Below are 23,665 nucleotides of genomic sequence, written 5' to 3' on the forward strand. Positions count from 1 at the left end.
ATCTAAGAATTAGGGAACAGACACCCTAATTGACGCGAATCCTAAAGATAGATCTATCGGGCCCAACAAGCCCCATCCAAAGTACCGGATGCTTTAGTACTTCAAAATTTATATCATGTCCGAAGGAGGATCCCGGAATGATGAGGATATTCTTATATGCATATTGTGAATGTCGGTTACCAGGTGTTCAATCCATATGAATGATATTTTTGTCTCTATGCATGGGACGTATGTTTATGAGAAATGGAAATATGAAATCTTGTGGTCTATTAAAAATTATGAAATTATTATTTATGCTAAACTAATGAACTCACCAACCTTTTGGTTGACACTTGAAAGCATGTTTATTCTCAGGTACGAAAGAAATCTTTCGCTGTGCATTTGATCATTTTAAATATATTACTTGGAGTCATTCATGACATATTTCAAAAGACGTTGCATTCGAGTCATTGAGTTTATCAAGATCATTATCAAGTCAATTATAGTTGGATATATTATGAAATAGTATGCATGTCTGTCAACTTAGATGAAATGAAAGATTGTCTTTTCAAAACGAATGCAATGTCTGTAAAATGTATCATATAGAGGTCAAGTACCTCGCGATGTAATCCACTGTTGTGAATCGTTTATAATCGATATGGACTTTGTCCGGATAGATTAGGACGGGTCTTTTCAGTTGGTATCAGAGCGGTGGTCTTAGCGAACCAAGCCTTGCATTAGTGAGTCTAACTGAAAGTCGTTAGGATGCATTAGTGAGTCTGGACTTCGACCGTGTCTGCATGTCAAAAGTTTTGCTTATCATTTTGTGTCAAAAATTACCTGCTTATCATTCTTAGAGAATCACTTGCTTATCATTCTTAGTCTAGACACGTTTTACTACATTGACCGCATGAATAGTGTATAGACAAAATTCATATCTTAGCGTATCTGCTACTTCATATCTTAGTGTATCTGTTACTGTAACTTTGCCTGACAACTTCCGTAGATTCCTCCGTAACTTATGGGATTTTAGTATTATATATGCATATGTAAACTATGTATTGCAGGGTACTAATCTACATCCTATAATTTATTTCTTATCGAAAATCCTTCATCTGGTCGTACGAGATGAATCCTGCAACCAGTTCGAGTCCCTCAGATTCCGATAGCTATTTCGATAGTTATTCCGACAGCTATTCCGACATAGATGTTCACCTAAGCTCCGAAAACAGCGTCATCGGCATGAATCAACCAATCAGTCATTATCAATTCATCTGATGGGTTCGTAGTCAACTTAATTAATGGAAACGCGCAGAAGGCAATCCCTTCCACCAACCGAATTCACCTCTTGACAATGAACCTGAAGCGTTTACCGGCGAACCTGTTCGAGACACCATTTTCAGTCTCATTTCCAGGGTAACTCGACAAGATTATATTCTATCCACAATTCTGAACCTTATTCATCCGCTCGTTCCGACCGACAATCATCCTGGAGTAATAAGTCAACGAACTTCGAGCTCGAATAATCAATTCGGAGAATATGGTGCAAAATGTACCAGCTTCAGCAACATCACCGGCACCAACAGTACAATCAATAACAGCACCAGTACCATCAACAATCCATGCTTCAATATCATCATCTGTACTTTGAGTATGATCTTCGTTCTACGTATCGTTATACCTCATTTATCTTCGTTCGACATGGCGAATATGTAATCTCTAAAGTTTTAGAGATTATTTATTCTAGTTCCAACCGAAAAGCAAATGAGTTTAATATCATATTAACTCATTAAATCCATGAATACATCTGAAGAAAATATATATGTATATATGTTTTCATAAAGATTGTAATTAAAAATTCTCTTGTACAAACTGTTAATGGTGAAAATATTTTAACGGGTAGGTAATACCCGAGGACTATTTAAATTTCACATTAATAAGCTACATTGTACGTTCTTCGAATCTGTTTCAACAGTCATATACTATCCTACTTACATCCACAGATATACGAATCTGATTCACCACAGAACAACCATTTTCATTCAATTTCATATTTGAAATTTTGACCTATCAGAATCCAACAAGTGGCATAATGAATAAATAATGAACACAATAAAAATTGATTAGAAACAGATTAATTAACAATATGAAATTCTATTAAGAATCCACGCTAACAAAATCCTAGCTAACTGTTCCTAGCTAACTGTTAATTCCGTATTACCATTTAATTATCGCAATTTATTTATCGCAGTTTATTTATCGCAATTTATATTCTCGCAATTTTATTTATCGTCATTTAATTTCCATTATTTACTTTACGCACTTTATTATTCGTCATTTAAATTCTGCTATTTATTTTTACGCACTTTAAATATCGGGACATGTGTACAAGGTTTTGACATATCATATCGACGCATCTATATATATTATCTGGAATAACCATAGACACTCTATATGCAGTAATGATCGAGTTCTCTATACAGGGTTGAGGTTGATTCTATAATAATATATATATTTTGAGTTGTGATCGAGTCTGAGACATGTACACGGGTCACGATACGTATTAATTAATTCAAATATTATATATTAAATTATATATGAATTATTGAACTGTCAAATGTGGACTATCGACTGTGGACTAATAACATTGAACAATTAAAATGAATTAAAATATTGACTATAACATATGAAACTAAACAATTCTTCAAGTTTGCCACTTGATTTCACCTTAAACCTCATTTGTATCTTGACAATTACAATCTGCGTTCAAACCTTTTATGATTCTTGAAAACACCTAAATCGATAGGATGAACCAACCGCACTTCGTCTACGGAAGAAAAGATTGATGCATATAGTTATGCACTTGAAAAACATTCGGAAAACTGAGTAAACGTTTAACACATAAATGTGCTAATTTCTTTAGTGTTATTATTACCTAAAATAACCTTGCAGTTTTTCTTCAAAATAGCCAATTTTGTCACAGCTCCAGTAAGACAACTTCGACTTTTCGTACGAAACAACCTTATTATAACGTTGATATATATGCGTGCTCTTTTATTGTTACCAAGGAACCTTTCATATTCCACCATATTACCATCAGCGTTTAATCATCTAAAAACACAATTCTCCTGAAACCACCTCGGATTAATAACCGATGATTCAGATATCATAGCATTAAATGCAGAAGAGACAGAAAAATGGTAGATGGTCTAAACGGCCAAAAGTTTGATGATAAAGAAAGGAGTGTTAGGAACTCTCGATAGAAAATTGGGTATTGAAAAACAGATTGAGCTACCCATGAAGGAGACCGAGGACAAATACAAGGACCAAACCCTATATTCAAAGGATTCAAGTAATTCTGGATCCGTTGAAATCTTTAGAGAATATCTTGCTCCGAAGTCATGTTAAAATCTTGCGGAAAATCTTTCTCCATCAACCATCGAACTTAGAAATTCCAAAATATCATCATCAATATCTTCGATATTTCTGAGGATATTTTCATAAATATTCTCGTCCGAAATTTTATACCTCTTCGTGCTTCCTGTGTATCATTATATTGGAAACATTCAATAGAGAATTTAGTACCGAAAAGCAGATTATGCGAAACTATGAGAAAACCGTGGACAAATCACAAAGAATAAGTTTGACTTCAAAGAATCCAAATGATTCAATATCTGCTAAAGCCTTTAGTGAATATCTTGCTGCCTACTCTAAACCCTTGCAGACAATCGTTTCTAACATCCTTCGATCTTAGATATTCCGAGATATTATCGTATCTTTCGTTATAAATATCCTCCATATTTCTCGAGATATTTTATAACATTAATCTCTTCGTGCTATCAGTATTACATCATATAGAAATTGTTAGTTTCTATATTCTGTAAACTCTCGAGCTTAAAATATGAATGTTATTGAAGTAATGTTAGGAACTGATGCATGAGTTAATATAATATAATGACACTTGATCAACGTGATTATATTACAGTAAGTCATGCTGAGTTTCTAAAAAGGACATAATGATTCACAGATTATAACGTCACCACGTGCCATGTTAAATAACTCTTTCATTCTGCTTAACTTCTGAATATATCAAGAAAGTATATTCTTGATAGTTCTATTCTCAGTGATTCTGATAATTTGACAAATCAAATCGTGCCATTACGATTTCTTTCTTAGAACATTAACAATGTTCAATCCGAAGTTTATAGCTGCGAATTCTGAACCATTACAAGCAGTGTTAAATCACAAGAAGAAGAAACGAAGGGATAAAGCTCCAAAATATAAGAGAGAATATAAAGCCGATAACAACTCATAAATTACAAATCGTGTATATCAATGTTATCGCAACATAAAGACACGGGAGAATTAAAAACATTATAATCCCAAGGGCGAAGTAGAAGAAAGCAGATTCCTCTGGTGAAAGTTGGAAAAGGAGAATGATTGTTGCGATAGTAAGGATGAGGACAAGGATCAGAATTAGATTAAGCATTTCACAATCTTTTGGACGTATGAACTAAGAAAGAAAATATAGGAATGGTGAGAATAATAAAATGGAAGAGGTAAATTTATAATGGAAACATCCGACAGTGCAATCGAGACAGATGATCACATTTAATTAAAGAGATCTTAATTTCCATAAATCCCGAAGAATCAGATCTTATAGATTTCCTAGATTTTCTTTTAAATCTTTTGAATTCCGGAATTCAACCCTGACTCTGTCAAAAGTTAAGATGAATCTTTACTTTCCTATTTCACTCTTTGGTGATAGCTTCATTCGTACTCTTCGAATAATCGAATTATCTTTATCCATATTACTCAATGATGATAAAACTCAATTTATCAACTCATATTCATCATGAAAACATTTTTATTGTTAGCCATGACAACCTCACTCAAATTTCGGGACGAAATTTCTTTAACGGGTAGGTACTGTAGCGACCCGAGAATTTCTGACCAAATTTAAACTTGAATCTTTATATGATTTCGACACGATAAGCAAAGCCTGTAATGTTGAGTCACAAAAATTTTTAACTGTTTCATATATTCAATTGACTTTTGACTATTCCCGATGATTCACGAACAATTGTTATAAATAAAATATGTACATATGTATATGTATATATAACTAATTGAATATATAATAATTTGAGATAATAAAATACAACTCAATCATTTGGACGGAATTGAATATTCAAAGTAAAATATAAAATAATTAAGTTACTATTAATATGAATACATACACATATATTGTAATATAATAAATATTCAGGATATATTATCATAGAATCTATTATCCATATGACATAAATAACAATATATAATAGTAATATATTGAAATTAATTACAAGTTTAAACATAATTATTATATAATATTATTATCATCCTCATTATTATTGTTATTAATATTAATATCTGTAGTATCAATATTACAATATCTGATATAAAATATATAGATATGGAATTAGTATATATATATAACTTGTATATCTAAATTATTACCTGTAGTAGTATTATATAGTATTATATATTAAGTTACAAACTTGAATAACTTGATATATTAATATTATTATCAATACTTTCATTATATTTTTTTATTTATTTAAATATAAATATTTGTGTTAGTAATACTAGTATTATCTCATTATTATCATTTATTATTAATATTAGGATTCTAATTAATATATATGTTAGTAATATTATGATCATTAATACATTAATAGTTAGTAATATTAACTAGATGTAAATTTTATATATATATATATATATATATATATATATATATATATATATATATATATATATATATATATATATATATATAAAGTATATATATAAAATCAGATATAGATAAATATGAATATATATATATATATATATATATATATATATATATATATATATATATATATATATATATATATATATATATGCAAACGTTTACATACACATTCATTAGGTAATCTGTTTCTCTTCTGTTGTTAATTGATTTCCAAATCTCCAAACAAGTACCAATCATGCTACAATCCAAAGAAAACTTCCAAAGATCTGTTATATCCTGTAACCCACTTTTTTTTTTTATATCTGTCCTTGGGGAATATTATCTACCGACCATCATATACCATAAAACAAATGAAGTCATATGTGTTTTGAACAACATCAGTTAATTTATTATTACCATTATCAATTACAATCGAAATCACTTCCTTTCATATGTTGAATTAAACAGAAACCCGAGAGTTACAGCTCAAAACTCTGTTTGTGTCAAAATTTTTAAACAGCTCGAATCTTTGTTAATTTTCAAAATCTATAAATGAAAAGTTGTTATAAATCCTTCATTTACACTTTCTGCAAAGTCTCAAGCTCCAACTCTTCTTAACGAATCCCAATTTTCGAGTCAAAGATTTGGAATAAAAAGTCAACCGAGTGTTTGAAGATCAAATTAGAGTTTTATAAGTTGTTTCCGTTGAAATTAAGAATTCAGAAAGTTTCCATGAGGTATTTACTATCAATTTCATGTTGAAGGTATAACCTAAAAGAGCCTAGATTTTAAAAATTCAATTTGAGTTCTTGAAGCTCATAACGAGCTGTTATGATATTTTGTTTTCTGTAAATCCGATTACCACAGATAATCATTTATATTTTAATGTTATATCCTCATTTAAAACGCTTAATAGCTGGAGTGATTTTGAATTTATCTATAATCGGCTGAGACTGTGAAGAAGGTGAAAGAGATGAACAAATAACAGAACGAGTTAAAACAAAATGGATTGGTATTAATTCAGAATACGGGTGACAGCCCAGCTTGTTTAGGCTAGGGACGAGTTTCGAGAGGTCGAGGGTTCGAGTCCCTGGAGTGGCAGTGTATTTTTTTTAAGGCCGATTTCTTTGAGGTAGTATACCATTTCCTTATTACTATTATTATTATTATTATGATTATTATTATTAGTTAGTATTGTTATGATTATAAATATTATTGTCATGATTATTATCATTTTATAATTTTATGTGTATTATTAATTATTGCTATATTTTTTTTATGATTAATATCATTATGATTGTTATAATTATAATTATTATTACTATTATCATAGTTATATTTATAATTAGTAAAAACGTTATTATCAGTAGAATATTTTTTTTATATAAGTATTATTAACATTATTATTAATGTTAACATTTAGGTATTGTTATTATGATTATGATTATGCTTATTTGTAATTTATATTAGTATTAGTATTATTTTTAAACATTAGCATTATTAATCTATTTATAATTAATATTATTACTATATTAAACTTTTCATTTAAAAACTGTTATTACCATTATTATAAGATTTAATATCAAAACTATCATTTTAACAAATAAATATTAGTTTCATAAAAGATATTTATTACATTCACTATGATAAGATAATATTCCATATAACTATATATCAAATAGGCTAACATTTAAAATACGTATACAATATCGATTTTTAAATATAATACTAATCACATGTGTATATAAATATATACATAGATATCAAGATAACTAAAAGTATAGTTATTACTTATTGTAATGATATAAATATAAAATAAATATATATAACATATAAGTTAAGATATGATTTACATAAATAAAGAATATGTTTTTAATGAAATTTAGAAGAATAAAATCCTAAATAATTACAAGATATATAAAAGGATATAACAAATAAAATTAGATATATATAAACTTATTCGATTACAATTATGTATATTAATAAGTACACAAATGATATAGGTTCGTGAATCCGAGACCAACCCTGCATGATTCAATATTGTCATATGTATTTTTACTACAAAATACATTAGATGAGTTTCATTTGCTCCCTTTTTAATGCTTTTGCAATATATATTTTTGGGACTGAGAATACATGCGCTGCTTTTATAAATGTTATACGAAATAGACACAAGTACGTGAAACTACATTTTATGATTGAATTATTAAACCGAATATGCCCCTTATTAGTCTGGTAATCTAAGAATTAGGGAACAGACACCCTAATTAACGCGAATCCTAAAGATAGATCTATCGGGCCCAACAAGCCCCATCCAAAGTACCGGATGCTTTAGTACTTCAAAATTTATATCATGTCCGAAGGAGGATCCCGGAATGATGAGGATATTCTTATATGCATATTGTGAATGTCGGTTACCAGGTGTTCAATCCATATGAATGATATTTTTGTCTCTATGCATGGGACGTATGTTTATGAGAAATGGAAATATGAAATCTTGTGGTCTATTAAAAATTATGAAATTATTATTTATGCTAAACTAATGAACTCACCAACCTTTTGGTTGACACTTGAAAGCATGTTTATTCTCAGGTACGAAAGAAATCTTTCGCTGTGCATTTGATCATTTTAAATATATTACTTGGAGTCATTCATGACATATTTCAAAAGACGTTGCATTCGAGTCATTGAGTTTATCAAGACCATTATCAAGTCAATTATAGTTGGATATATTATGAAATAGTATGCATGTCTGTCAACTTAGATGAAATGAAAGAGTGTCTTTTCAAAACGAATGCAATGTCTGTAAAAGGTATCATATAGAGGTCAAGTACCTCGCGATGTAATCCACTGTTGTGAATCGTTTATAATCGATATGGACTTTGTCCGGATAGATTAGGACGGGTCTTTTCATGAAACTCACGATAATGTATTTTGTAGTAAAAATACATATGATGACATTGAATAATGCAAGGTTGGCCTTGGATTCACGAACCTATAACATTTGTATATATATTAAAATATATAATCGTAATCGAACAAGTTTATATATTATAACTTAAATTATATATTACACTTATTTAGTTTGTGTATCTTTTCAAAATGTTTAATATCTTATATGTTCTGTGTATTCATTTTATATATTTTAACTAAATAGGATATTAAGTTTGTTATGTTTTATATATTAAATATATTTATATTTATATATATATATATATATATATATGTATATCATTTGTTTTGTTAAAATAGTATTTTAATAATACTAAGATATTATTTGAAGTTATATAATGATAATACTAATATTAAATATAATGAATACATTAGTAGTTTTAATAAGATTGATAATTTAATAATAATGGTAATGAAATTAATAATGTTGATATTAATACATAATACTTAATAATAATAATAATTATAACAGTCTTATTTCTAGTAATAGTCTTAATAATAATACTTTTGTTAATAATAATAATAACAAAATTTCTAAAATGATAATAATACTAATGTTAATGATAATTATAATAGTTTGTATTATCTTCATACCAACAATGGTAAAAATACCCCTATTCGTAATAATACTTATATTAATATTAGTAGTAAAAAAATAATAGTAATCTTAATGTTAATACTAATGAATTTAATAATAATTATAGTTATGATAACAATAATAACAACAATTATGCTACTTATAATAATAATTATAATACTAATAAGAACAATAACATTAATAATCATAATATAGCAATTATAATCATAATAATAACTAGTAATAATAATAATAATAATAATAATAATAATAATAATAATAATAATAATAATAATAATAATAATAATAATAATAATAATAAACATAATAATAATAATAATAAAATAGGTTACTACCTTAAAGGCTCAAAAATATCAAAATCGCCCAAGCCGGGACTCGAACTCGTGACCTCTCATTCACCCACACAACACCTTAACCATCCCGCTGCTTCTACTTTTCTGATTACTTAATGAACCCATTTATATTTAACCGGTACTTCAGTTACCTCCTTCTTCATTCTAAGGTGATCAATTCAAACTCAAATCACCAAACATCGAAACAGCAAACTAAATGCTTCGACACAATCAATATCTATCCCAATTGTTTATATTTATTGAAGAAAAAAAAGAAAGCAGCCCAGCTGCTGTACTCGTCGAGTATAGATAAAAAAAAATTTTTGATTTTTGATTTTTATTGGATTATAGTAAACATGTATAACACGAAATAGTTTTTAATTCATACCTAAAAACTATATGTATCATCAATTGATCCAAACTCTTTAAAACAAAGTCGAATTCTTCAAAGAACACTCGGTTTGACTTTTTCTTTCTAATGTTTGACTTCGAATTTCTTGAGTGTTTCTTCGAATTAGCTTTAGAAATTTTGAAGAAAGTTTCAATCAATGGATTAGAACTTTTCTGCAATACCACTTTCCTTCAATTGTCTTCGAATAATTTTTATGATTAAATGGGTTCCGTATAAAGCTGAATGAAGAACAGAAAATAAAAAAAAAATAAAGAATCTGACTGATTATTTCGTTGAGGAAGATTATGAGGTGCGGTTTGTATAATAACCTCTAAAATTAATTGATCAATGTCTTCAAGGTAGGGTTGGTGATAGATACAGGCAATGTCATGAGTAGAATAGAGATGCAGAGAGTAAAAGGAAAAAATAAATAAATAAATAGATCTGCTAAAATGATCCGTAAATTATATATCTTTATTTTATTTATATAATATTTAATTAATATTAATAATCAATAATTATATTAATAATTATATTAATAATAATAAAAATATCAAAATAATACTAATAATAACATTAATGATAATAATAATAACTTGTATCTTAATAAAAAAATAATAACTTTTAATAATAATGATCCTAAATGATAATTGGTAGTAATAATATCTTAATAATAATAATAATACTAATAATAAATAAGATATAACAAACTTACATGTTTTAAATTTTTATATCTATATATTATGTATTATAGTAATATTAATAGTACATATTTTAATATTAATATTTGATGATAATGGTGAAAGTAATAATAATAGTATTAGTATAGCATTTATATTTTGATATATTAATACAACATATTATGTATTATTTAATACTTATATGATAATATATTTTTAATATTTATACATTTTATCGATATACATATAATAATATTTATGTTTATACATCATATACATACTCAATTTACTATATATAATTATGTTTTACATATCCAGTTTTATCACTTAGATGAATGTATTAATTAACTCAAAGTATAACCTTAATCATTTACTACTTTGTTAATCGTTGACAAATTATGTATATTCAACCTACTCTTTATATTTGAATAACCAGTTTTAAATAATAAGTTTAAGTATTCTTGCTACATCACATAATAGTTCATATATATATTTAACTTATTATATATAATTATTTACAGATATAATTAATTATATATACATTCCTTTTTACAGTTAAAAGTTCGTGAATCGTCGGGAATTGTCAAACGTCAATTGAATATATGAAATAGTTAAAAAAAATTTGAGATTCAACTTTACAGACTTTTCTTATCGGGTCGGAAACATATAAGGATTAAGTTTAAATTTTGGTCGGAAATTCCCGGGTCGTCACACCGCTGCACACATCAAGTTTTTGGCGCCGCTGCTGGGGACCTCGGCGAAACGCTATATTTTTACGCTATATTTTAGTAAAACTATATTTTTGTAAAAATATATTATTTTTTATTTCATAAAAATATTTTGTATTTATAATAAGTGTTAAAAATAATAAAAAGAAAAAAATATATAAAAATATAAATATTTTTAAGATTTCATTTAAAATCTATAAAATTAAAAAATATTTTTATTTTATTTTTTGGTTTTTTTAATATAAGTTTGTTTTTATTATTTTGTAAAAATTAAAATCAGAATATATATATATATATATATATATATATATATATATATATATATATATATATATATATATATATATATATATATATATATATATATAATTAAAACGGGCCCAACCAAATTGGGCTTCCGAATTGTTTCTAATATATTAGGCCATGCGACCGCATGATCCCGAAGGTTTAAACTCATGCGATCGCATGAGTTGTTCTGATAGGCCAAATCAGAGGCATTTATTACGTAGCTAGGGCTTTAAATTTATTATTATTATTTAATTTTTAGGGTTTAATTAAAATATTAATTAGTAATTTAGTTTTATTTTTAGGTTTAATTAGTTTTATTAAGTTTAATAATTATTATTAACTATATAAATTAATACTTTTATAAAATAATAATATAAAATAATGTTTTTATAAAAATAAGTGATTTTATCATTTTTTTGTTTCTTTTTATAAATTGTATATTTTAAACATTTAATTCGTAATTTGTATATTTATCATCCGTAATTAGTTTTAAGTTTAGTTTTTGCCGTAGTTATTTTTATATTTCTAGTTTTTAGGCTTTGCCGTAAAATCCCTTAAGTGCTTTTTCTTTAGATTAAGATTTAGGCGCTTTAGAATTTTGCGACGCCGTTTATATATTTTAGTGCCTTTTAAGTTATTGCCGTTTTGGATATAGATTTCCTTTTAAGCTTTAATACCTTTAGGCGCAACTTTTTAATATTTAGTTTTTAGACTTTTAAGTTTCGACGCGCTACTTTCTTATTATTATTTTTCGACGCTTATTTTTCAACGTTTTTCGACGCGCTCTTTTTCTTTCTTATTTCTCGACGCTCTAGTTTTTAGGACATAGAATTTTCTATTTCTTCTCTAAAATTTCAAAACGAAAAATTATTTTAAGTGGTTAAATTGATAGACATCCAAAATTTTCTGGTTCGTAGTAATAGTTGGATTTGTTAGTGGCGAGTTGTGGGCTTCCGATTTAAAGGGTCCTGGCTACCTGCTACATCTATTGGCTATTCAAAACGTGAGCAAAATCAGAAAAGTCTATTAATTTGATAACTTATATAATTTTTTATCTTTTATAACTAATAGGATATTCTGTGAATGCACCGAGCAAAACGTTCACCACCTTTCATACGTTCACCACCTGTAACTCGATCAAGACATCTAGCCAACATTGTTGCCGTTGATTTTTCTTTAGAATCGTCATCAAGTCGACCAAGTACTCTAATTCAAATTTTCGATAATTCATTTTTTGAACCCGACCTCACAATTGAGAATCCGGAGAATATTCAAGGACAATTCAGAGATCCTGAACCACTAATCATTCCTCCGGAACCACAAATTACTCATCCAGAGATTGTCGAGGAAGAAACCATTAAATCAGAATCCTCGAGTGATTCAGATTCAACAAATTCAATTATGGAAGTAACAGAACCTCTAAGTATGGAAGACCAAATGAGAGCCACACGCACGGGCCAAGTGAAATGTCCCGTTCATATTGATTATAAACGTTCCATATTAATTGATTTCGTCACAAGGTTTTGACCTCTATATGAGACGTTTTTCAAAGACTGCATTCATTTTTAAAACAACCATAACCTTTATTTTATCGATAAAGGTTTAAAAAGCATTACGTAGATTATCAAATAATGATAATCTAAAATATACCGTTTACACACGACCATTACATAATGGTTTACAATATGAATATATTACATCAAAAATAAGTTTCTTGAATGCAGTTTTACATAATATCATACAAGCATGGACTCCAAATCTTGTCCTTATTTTAGTATGCAACAGCGGAAGCTCTTAATAGTCACCTGAGAATAAACATGCTTAAAACGTCAACAAAAATGTTGGTGAGTTATAGGTTTAACCTATATATTATCAAATCATAATAATAGACCACAAGATTTCATATTTCAATATACATCCCATACATAGAGATAAAATTCATTCATATGGCGAACACCTGGTAACCGACATTAAAAAGATGCATATAAGAATATCCCCTATCATTCCGGGAAATCCTTCGGACATGATAAAAACGAATTCGAAGTACTAAAGCATCCGGTACTTTGAATGGGGTTCGTTAGGCCCAATAGATCTATCTTTAAGATTCGCGTCAATTAGTAGATCGGTTTACTAATTCTTAGGTTACCAAGAAAAAGGGGCATATTCGGCTTCGATCATTCACCCATATAATGTAGTTCAATTACTTGTGTCTATTTTGTAAAACATTTATAAAACGGCATGTATTCTCATCCCAAAATATTAGATTTTAAAAATGGGACTATAACTCACTTTCACAGATCTTTACTTCGTCGGGAAGTAAGACTTGGTCACTGGTCGATTCACGAACCTATAAAAAATATGTACATATATATCAAAGTATGTTCAAATTATATTTATAACATTTTTAATACATTTTAATGTTTTAAGTTTATTAAGTCAGCTATCCTCGTTAGTAACCTACAACTAATTGTCCACAATTAGATGTACAGAAATAAATCGATATATATTATCTTGAATCAATCCACGACCCAGTGTATACACGTCTCAGGCTAGATCATAACTCAAAGTATATATATTTTTGGAATCAACCTCAACCCTGTATAGCTAACTCAAACATTACTGCATATAGAGTGTCTATGGTTGTTCCAAATAATATATATATATATATGGGTCGATATGATATGTCAAAACATTTGCATACGTGTCTATGGTATCTCAAGATTACATAATATATTAGAATACATGTATAATACAATATAAGTTAGCTAGGATATGATTAATATAAATTTGTTACCAATTTTCACGTAGCTACAACAAGCAAAAATATCCAATCTTGTTTTACCCATAACTTCTTCGTTTTAAATCCGTTTTGAGTGTTTCAAGTTGCTATGGTTTCATATTGAACTTAAGTTTATGAATATAAATAGAAAAAGTATAAGTTTATAATCAAAAATACAGGTTACAAGTCGTTTTTGTAAAGGCAGTCATTTCAGTCGAAAGAACGACGTCTAGATGACCATTTTGGAAAACATACTTCCACTTTGAGTTTAACCATGATTTTTGGATATAGTTTCATGTTCATAAGAAAAATCATTTTCCCAGAAGAACAACTTTTAAATCAAAGTTTATCATAGTTTTTAATTAACTAACCCAAAACAGCCCGCGGTGTTACTGCAACGGCGTATATCCGGTTTTACGTTGTTTTTCGTGTTTTCCGGTTTTAAATCATTAAGTTAGCATATCATATAGATATAGAACATGTGTTTAGTTGATTTTAAACATCAAGTTAGAAGGATTAACTTTTGTTTGCGAACAAGTTTAGAATTAACTAAACTATGTTCTAGTGATTTCAAGTTTAAACCTTCGAATAAGGTAGTTTTATATATATGAATAGAATGATGTTATGAACATCATTACTACCTCAGATTTTGTGGATAAATCTACTAGAAATGAGAAAAATAGATCTAGCTTCAAAGGATCCTTGGATGGATTGAAAGTTCTTGAAGCAGAATCATGACACGAAAACAAGTTCAAGTAAGATTTCCACTCGAAATAAGATTGTTATAGTTATAGAAATTGAATCAAAGTTTGAATATGAATATTACATTGTATTAGAAAGATATCTTACTGTAAATAAGAAAGATTTCTTGAGGTTAGATGATCACTTTACAAGATTGGAAGTAAGCTAACAAACTTGGAAGTATTCTTGATTTTATGAAACTAGAACTTATAGAATTTATGAAGAACACTTAGAACTTGAAGATAGAACTTGAGAGAGATCAATTTGATGAAGACAATTGAAGAATGAAAGTGTTTGTAGGAGTTTTTGGTCAATGGTATATGGATTAGATATAAAGGATGTGTAATTTTGTTTACATGTAAATAAGTCATGAATGTTTACTAATATTTTTGTAATTTTATGAGATATTTCATGCTAGTTGCCAAATGATGGTTCCCACATGTGTTAGCTGACTCACATGGGCTGCTAAGAGTTGATCATTGGAGTGTATATACCAATAGTACATACATCTAAAAGCTGTGTATTGTACGAGTACGAATACGGGCGCATACGAGTAGAATTGTTGATGAAACTGAACGAGGATGTAATTGTAAGCATTTTTGTTAAGTAGAAGTATTTTGATAAGTGTCTTGAAGTCTTTAAAAATTGTATAAATACATATTAAAACACTACATGTATATACATTTTAACTGAGTCGTTAAGTCATCGTTAGTCGTTACATGTAAATGTTGTTTTGAAACCTTTAGGTTAACGATCTTGTTAAATGTTGTTAACCCATTGTTTATTATATCTAAAGAGATGTTAAATTATTACATTATCATGATATTATGATATATTAATATATCTTAGTATGATATATTAATATATCTTAGTATGATATATATACAGTTAAATGTTGTTACAACGATAATCGTTACATATATGTCTCGTTTCGAAATCATTAAGTTAGTAGTCTTGTTTTTACATATGTAGTTCATTGTTAATACACTTAATGATATGTTTAATTATCATTTATCATGATTAAACATAGTGTATCAATATCTTAATATGATTCATATGTATTTAGTAAGAAGTTGTTATAACGATAATCGTTATATATATCGTTTCGAGTTTCTTAATTCAATAAACTCAATTTTATGTATATAACTCATTGTTAAAATACCTAATGAGATACTTACTTATCATAATATCATGTTAACTATATATATATAATCATATATATGTCATCATATAGTTTTTATAAGTTTTAACGTTCGTGAATCACCGGTCAACTTGGGTGATCAATTGTCTATATGAAACCTATTTCAATTAATCAAGTCTTAACAAGTTTGATTGCTTAACATGTTGGAAACACTTAATCATGTAAATAACAATTTCATTTAATATACATAAACATGAAAAAGTTCGGGTCACTACACCAAGGACACGCCATTATTAAACCAGACATTATTGCACCAGATTATGAAATCAAAGGACAAATCCTACACATGGTAACTAATCAATGCCAATATAGTGGTACGCCAAAAGAAGATCCAAACGAACATCTTCGAACCTTTAATAGGATCTGTACTCTATTCAAAATCAGAGAAGTTGAGGATGAACAGATCTATCTCATGTTGTTTCCCTAGACTTTAAAGGGAGAAGCCAAAGATTGGTTAGAATCGTTACCTGAAGGGGCGATTGACACATGGGATGTCTTAGTTGAAAATTTTCTTAAACAATTCTTTCCGGCATCTAAAGCCGTGAGACTTAAAGGAGAAATTGTTACGTTCACACAAAAGCCAAACGAAACTCTATATGAAGCGTGGATAAGATTTGAAAAGTTATTGAGAGGATGTCCTCAGCACAGTTTAGACACTTATCAAATAGTACAAATATTCTACCAAGGTATCGACATTGCTACATGAAAAGACATCGACATAGCAGCTGGTGGTTCCATTATGAAGAAAACCGCAACCGAAGCTCACAAAATTATTGATAACACAGCCTCCCACTCACATGAGTGGCACCAGGAAAAAGATATTTTTCATTCATCTAAAGCGGCTAGAGCCGATTCTAGCCATGACTTTGATTCCGTTTCTGCAAAAATAGATGCTTTCGAGAGACGAATGAAAAAGATGAATAAATATATTCACGCAATACGAATCAGTTGTGAGCAATGCGGTGGACCACACTTAACGAAAGATTGTCAAATTGAGCAAACGATGGAACAACGAGAGAATGTTTCCTACATGAACCAAAGGCCGGGAAATAATTATCAAAATAATTATCAACCACCAAGGCCAAACTTCAATCGAAATCAAAACATTCTTTACAATCCAAATGGACCCAATAATAACTCGTATAACCAACAAGGTCCAAATAACCAACCAACTCAAAACAACATTTTCAATCAACAAAAATCTATCTTGTATAAACCATCACAACAAACCGAAGAGAAAAAGCCAAATCTGGAAGAAATGATGGCAAAGCTAATGGGATCTCAAACATAATTTATAACATCTCAAACCCAAACGAATGAGAGGTTTGATCAATCATTAAGAACTCAACAAGCTTCCATTTTGAATCTAGAAAAACATGCAGGTACTCTTGCTAGCATGATGAGTGAGAGGTAACAAGGAAAGCTACTGAGTAATACTGAAGTAAATCCTCGGAATGAGAATGTTAATATGGTTTCAACAAATTCTAAAAAACCAGCTCCAAAAGATGGGAAGGTTTTCGATGTGAGTAACAATGAAGAAGTTACACCACCACCACCACCCGAGTATGTAAAGCCAGTGGTGGCACCATACAGACCAACCATCCCGTTTCCAAGAAAAGGAGTTGAGTATGAGCAAGTAATAGGTAATAAAGTTTGTGAGAACTCTGGAAAGAAGAAGAAGAATAAGAAAGTGCAAGAAACAAAAACCGTGAAGATAAACCCGGTGAAGACAGTTCCACCAAAACCTCCACCCAGGTTCGGTGATCCGGGTGAATTTATTGTTCCTTGTCTACTTAGTGATTGTGTCATATATGATGCACTAGAAGATTTAGGTGCAAATGTGAGTGTTATGCCTCTTTCATTATATAAGAGATTAGGAGAAGGTGAGTTAAGTCCAACAGAGATGAGTGTTCGACTCTTTGATCAAACCATTAAGCACCCAGTTGGAATTGCTGACAACCTACCCGTTCAAGTGGGTAATTTAACCTTTTTAGTCGAATTTATTGTCATTGACATAGAAGAAGACTCAAACATTCCTCTAATTCTAGGTCGACCATTCTTAGCGTCCACTGGGGCGTTATTTGATGTAAGAGAGGGTAGAATGACACTTAGTAATGATGAAAAATCAATCACCTTTGTGAGTCGAAAGTCTAAATCTCCACCAACCAAAACCGTTGAACCAACAAAAATGATTGGTAAGAACCATGTTGTTTTACCAACTCCAACGGTAGTGTTTAACAATAATAAAACGCCTAAGTGTGGGGAAGATGAAGTAAAACCTAAGGATGACCTGATAACAAAGAACCCCGTTGTTGATACAAAACTAAATGTCCCCGTTATTAATAGTTCAATGAAGAAACTTATTAAACGGATTCGCGATGCTAGAGCCAAGGGGAACTTTAAGTTATGTAACCGGTTAGTATCCAATCTATCACCTAAAGAAAAGGCAAAACTAGTTGAATTTGTGGATATTACACAGGAATCCGACCAATGACTTAAAGCAAAAGTCACAGATATGCAAGTTGATTATGGTCCAAGAGAAATTGACGATGATGTTAATCACAATTTCAAAACCATAGCTACCTAAGTGTGGAGAGATTCAAATGTTCTAAAAAGAAATAATGTTGTCTAGAGTTATTTATTCTGTTCTCTTGTAGTTTCGAGAATGGAATTCGATTGGTCTTTTTCGCTAGCAGACACTAAAGAACTAGTTTTCTTCCCCCCATTCTGAATTTTATTTTGTTTTGTAGGTTTTGTATGAAATTAATATGCATTTTAAATTTAAGTTTTGTGTGAATTTAAAAACAAAAAATTACTTTATTTCATTAAGTTTATAAAATGATTTCTAAAAATTCATCGTAAGTTGAAGACTAGGTCATGGAACCGAAATTGCTTTACCCGAGGGCGGGGCGACAAATTTTGTTATCATTATTTTTAATATTATTGATCTAAAGTATACCAAAAAAAAAAAATTTAAAAAAACCCAAAAATCTTTGCTTTTAAAACAATCGCTTTAAAAACGACAAATTTTAAATTTTGTCGAGGGACGGACTAGGTAAACATACCGAAACTACCTAAAGTAAAAGGAAACAAAATTTTAAAAAATTATACATTTAAATTGTTTTAATAAATAAAGGTTTTATATATATATATATATATATATATATATATATATATATATATATATATATATATATATATATATATATATAATATATATATATAATATATATATATATTATATATGTTTGTAGTTTATGTATAAAACAGGATAAAACAGCGCACTTTCAAAGAATGGCATTAAAGTTTAGCAAAAGCTACTAATTTTGACGACAAGACGCAAAATATCAAATGTGATATAAAATAATATGTTTGCAAACTCGGTATTTTTAATCACTTTTCTACACTAATCACCCTCATGAATTTATAATTATAGTCTGATTTCATGCAAATGAGGGCATTGCATGATCTCAAGTATGGGGAAGGGTTATAAATTCTCTCGGGATTACACTTGGTTTAATTGCCAAATTTAGTGAAAATTTTAAAAAATTTCAACTAAATGAACTCAAAATCATGTTTATACATATTTATGAACGATAAAACTAGGTTGTAATACCGAAATTATTATTACCTCGGAGAGAACATAAATGGAGAAACAACCCAAAACGTTAGAATTCATTTAAAATGGAATAGAGGAGAATAAAAAGGCAAAGAAAAAAAAATAAAAGCTAAGTGTGGGAAGAATTTACCAAGTTATTTAAAACACATATCACATATGTTTGTACAAGATTATTGCAGGTACTTTTGTTTTGGACTATTTTAATCAGTGTTACCTAACTTATTGTAATATATTTGAAAGAAAGATGGATCTGCACGATGAATCAATTCCATCATTAAAAGGAAGTAAAGTCTTCCAAAAAAGACACGTGCTTCTTGATTTAGGTCAGGAAGTTGTCGTCCAGACCAGCTGTAGGTTGACGAAAAATCTAGAAAAGTCATCTCTAAAATCAACAGGAAATCCACGGACCTCAGCATCAAACAGGGTCGCCAAGTGGTCAGACTTATCCTAACCATAAGAGGATCTGTCTCGTAAAATGGGGAGGGCACCGTGCAAATTAGCTTGATAAGACTAATGAATCAGACCCCCAGAAAGGATAATCTCCTTAAAGATTAAAAATAAGCTTTTAAGCCTGATATTACTTAATCCCTGAGATTGACTTTAAAGATTGAGAATTACAAACTCATGGAATTCAATGATATCTAAACTCGAGCTTGAACGAGAAAATATTTTGATCAAAATTACAAACCGATTTGTTTTCTGAAAACCCATTTTCAATGCGTTCATTACCATTGAACGTAAAATCCTAAGAATTCACCGGAATTCATTAGGTCACCTGAACCAAATCAGGTGTCAACCGTAAGAACGGTGGTTGCATGGCATGGTCGAAGACAGGACCTGTGTGCCAGACCAAAAAATTATAGGGTGATCTTTACTATTGCTCCTACAAAGGATAGTAATTGTATCCGACACGTTTTAGACCATGAACATCTGCATGTCATTAGACATTGCCTTAACGGTTGCTTGTTCAATGCTTTCCTTTACAACTGGACGGTAGTTTACCGAAAGGTAATATACGGGGCAAGTATACTGGAAGTGTGCTTTCCTAATACAAGGATTAGCAAGTGGGTGACACAAAATCGCAAGTTTTGAACTAAAATTTTAAAATCTGAAACCCACAAAACCCACAAAAATAATTTGCAAACACCGGTGAAGGGTTATTCCGGAAAACTTATCTAGGGTAAAAGCTATAATGAATTTTCAAAAGATCAAATATTTTCATAAAGATCCAATTTCCTTAAAGGATCTAACTTTTCATAGTCATGTGGGACTGTAAACCACATCGTTACTATCATTGTTCATACCGCCGCATCAAAATCACTGATGTATAAAGTGTGAGAATAAAAAAAAGTGATTCGAGTGAAGTGTGATTTAATTTCAAGTTCTGTATTGCTTGAGGACAAGCAACGTTCAAGTGTGGGGATATTTGATAGTGCTCTAAATGAACATATATTTAGTATCAATATCCTTCCAATAGGTAAAGCTTTTAGTTTCAATTGTTCTATTTTTATGTAATATTTGTTTAATTAAATAAATGCGAAGACAAAAGAAGAAAATGACGATTTGAAGATGCAAATGACCAAAAAGCTCAAATGTACAAGATATAATTCAAGTGGTTCAATTTAATGATAAGAAACGTCTAAATGTTACAAGAGTACGAGCCGCGAAACGCAAAGTACACGATATTAAATAGTACGAAAGGACGTTGGAAAATCCGAAACCGGGACATGAACCAACTATCAACGCGCGACGCAACGGAGCTAAAATTACAAGTCAACTATGCACATAAATATAATATAATATATAAATAATTCTTAAAATTATATATATTATATTATCTATTAAAAACCGTCGGCAAACTAGAAAACAAAGTTATGTGAGCTGGATCAGAGGGCCATGCGATCGCATGGCCTGGAGGCACAATTTCCATGCGATCGCATGGCAGCAGTTTGCTGGCCAGGTCCTATAAATTCAGCATTTTTCGACGAGTAAAACACATCTTTTTCTTTTCCTTCTCTGTAAGAAACATATATATATATATATATATATATATATATATATATATATATATATATATATATATATATATATATATATATATATATAATTTAAAGTTTAATTTAAGTTTAATAATAATTGGGTAATTGTAAGAAATGTTTTAAGGTTTTGTAAGTCGGAACTCTGTCCGTGTAACGCTACACGATTAATCACCATTGTAAGCTATGTTCTTCCTTTTTAAATTAATGTCTCGTAACTAAGTTAATATTATGCTTATTTGAGCTGAAGTAATCACGATGTTAGACTAAATATTATGACGGGGTTATTAGATTTTTTACCATAATTAAGGTTTGGACAAAAGACCGACACTTGTGGAAATTGGACTATTGACTATTAATAGATAGGGGGTATTGTCTAATCGAATGACAACTCATTGGAACCTGTCGAACCTATCTTCAAATTAGTTAATCTAATAATTATTAAAATGATTATGTATGTTCTACTTTGTTACGTTTATACGACATCTTTTACGATCATTTAATTAATTATTCGGGTTGGGTAATTGATTATTCATTCTGATCAAGTGGGTAAATTAATATTCATATCTCATTAAAACAGGGGTGGATTACATACAAGGATAATTGATGTAATTGTTAACAAAGTATTAAAACCTTGGATTACACGCAGTCGATAACCTGGTGTAATTATTAACAAAGTATTAAAACCTTGTTACAGTTCGAATCCCTAATTAGTTGAAATATTTGACTTCGGGAATAAGGTTAATTTGACGAGCATTTTATAATTATGACCGATGGACTATTATGGACAAAAACCAGATAGGTATCAAATAAATCCAGGACAAAGGACAATTAACCCAGATAAATAAATTAAAATCAAAACGTCAAACATCATGATTACGGAAGTTTAAATAAGCATAATACTTTTATTTCATATTACATCGTACCTTTATTTACTGTTATTTTAATTACTGCAATTTACTTTATCGCAATTTAAATTATGTCATTTATATTATCCTCATTTATCTTTACGCTTAAAATATAAAATCGACAAACCGGTCATTAAATGGTAAAAACCCCCTTTTATAATAATATTACTATATATAATTATATATATTTTATATAAATATAGTTGTAAAAAAAATATAGTGTTAAACTCAGCTAGCTCCCTGTGGAACGAACCGGACTTACTAAAAACTACACTACTCTACGATTAGGTACACTGCCTATAAGTGTTGTAGCAAGGTTTAAGTATATCCCATCCGTAAATTAATTAAAACTTGTATCATATTTTATTTCGTAGTAAAAATATAACTATTTCGTATACACCGCTGCACACATCAGTAACCTTGTGGTTCAATACAAAATACTTACTAAACCTATGATTTCACCAACGTTTTCGTTGACAGATTCTCTATGTTTTTCTCAGGTCTTGAATGCTTAGTGATACATGCTTCCGCTCACTCTTTTGATACTTGCTTGGATGTCGAGTATACATGCATACATGGAGCGTCTTTTGACTTTACTTTAAATCGTGTCGCATGTGTTTCATGTGTATTTTAAACATTGTAATGTAACTATCCTTTGAACTACTTTTGTAAACT

The 23,665-nt window shown here is 29.3% G+C and overlaps 1 non-coding gene across 1 annotated transcript; it reads right to left on the bottom strand.

Annotated features, from left to right (window-relative positions):
- Positions 1-16,971: 16,971 nt before the first annotated feature.
- On the bottom strand, positions 16,972-17,078 carry LOC139865306 (small nucleolar RNA R71). The gene has a single exon (XR_011764833.1). It is a non-coding gene; the product is annotated as a small nucleolar RNA R71 (small nucleolar RNA).
- Between the last annotated feature and the right edge of the window lie 6,587 nt (positions 17,079-23,665).

This window comes from Rutidosis leptorrhynchoides, chromosome 8 (genome assembly GCF_046630445.1).
Source record: "Rutidosis leptorrhynchoides isolate AG116_Rl617_1_P2 chromosome 8, CSIRO_AGI_Rlap_v1, whole genome shotgun sequence".
Lineage (NCBI taxonomy): Eukaryota > Viridiplantae > Streptophyta > Magnoliopsida > Asterales > Asteraceae > Rutidosis > Rutidosis leptorrhynchoides.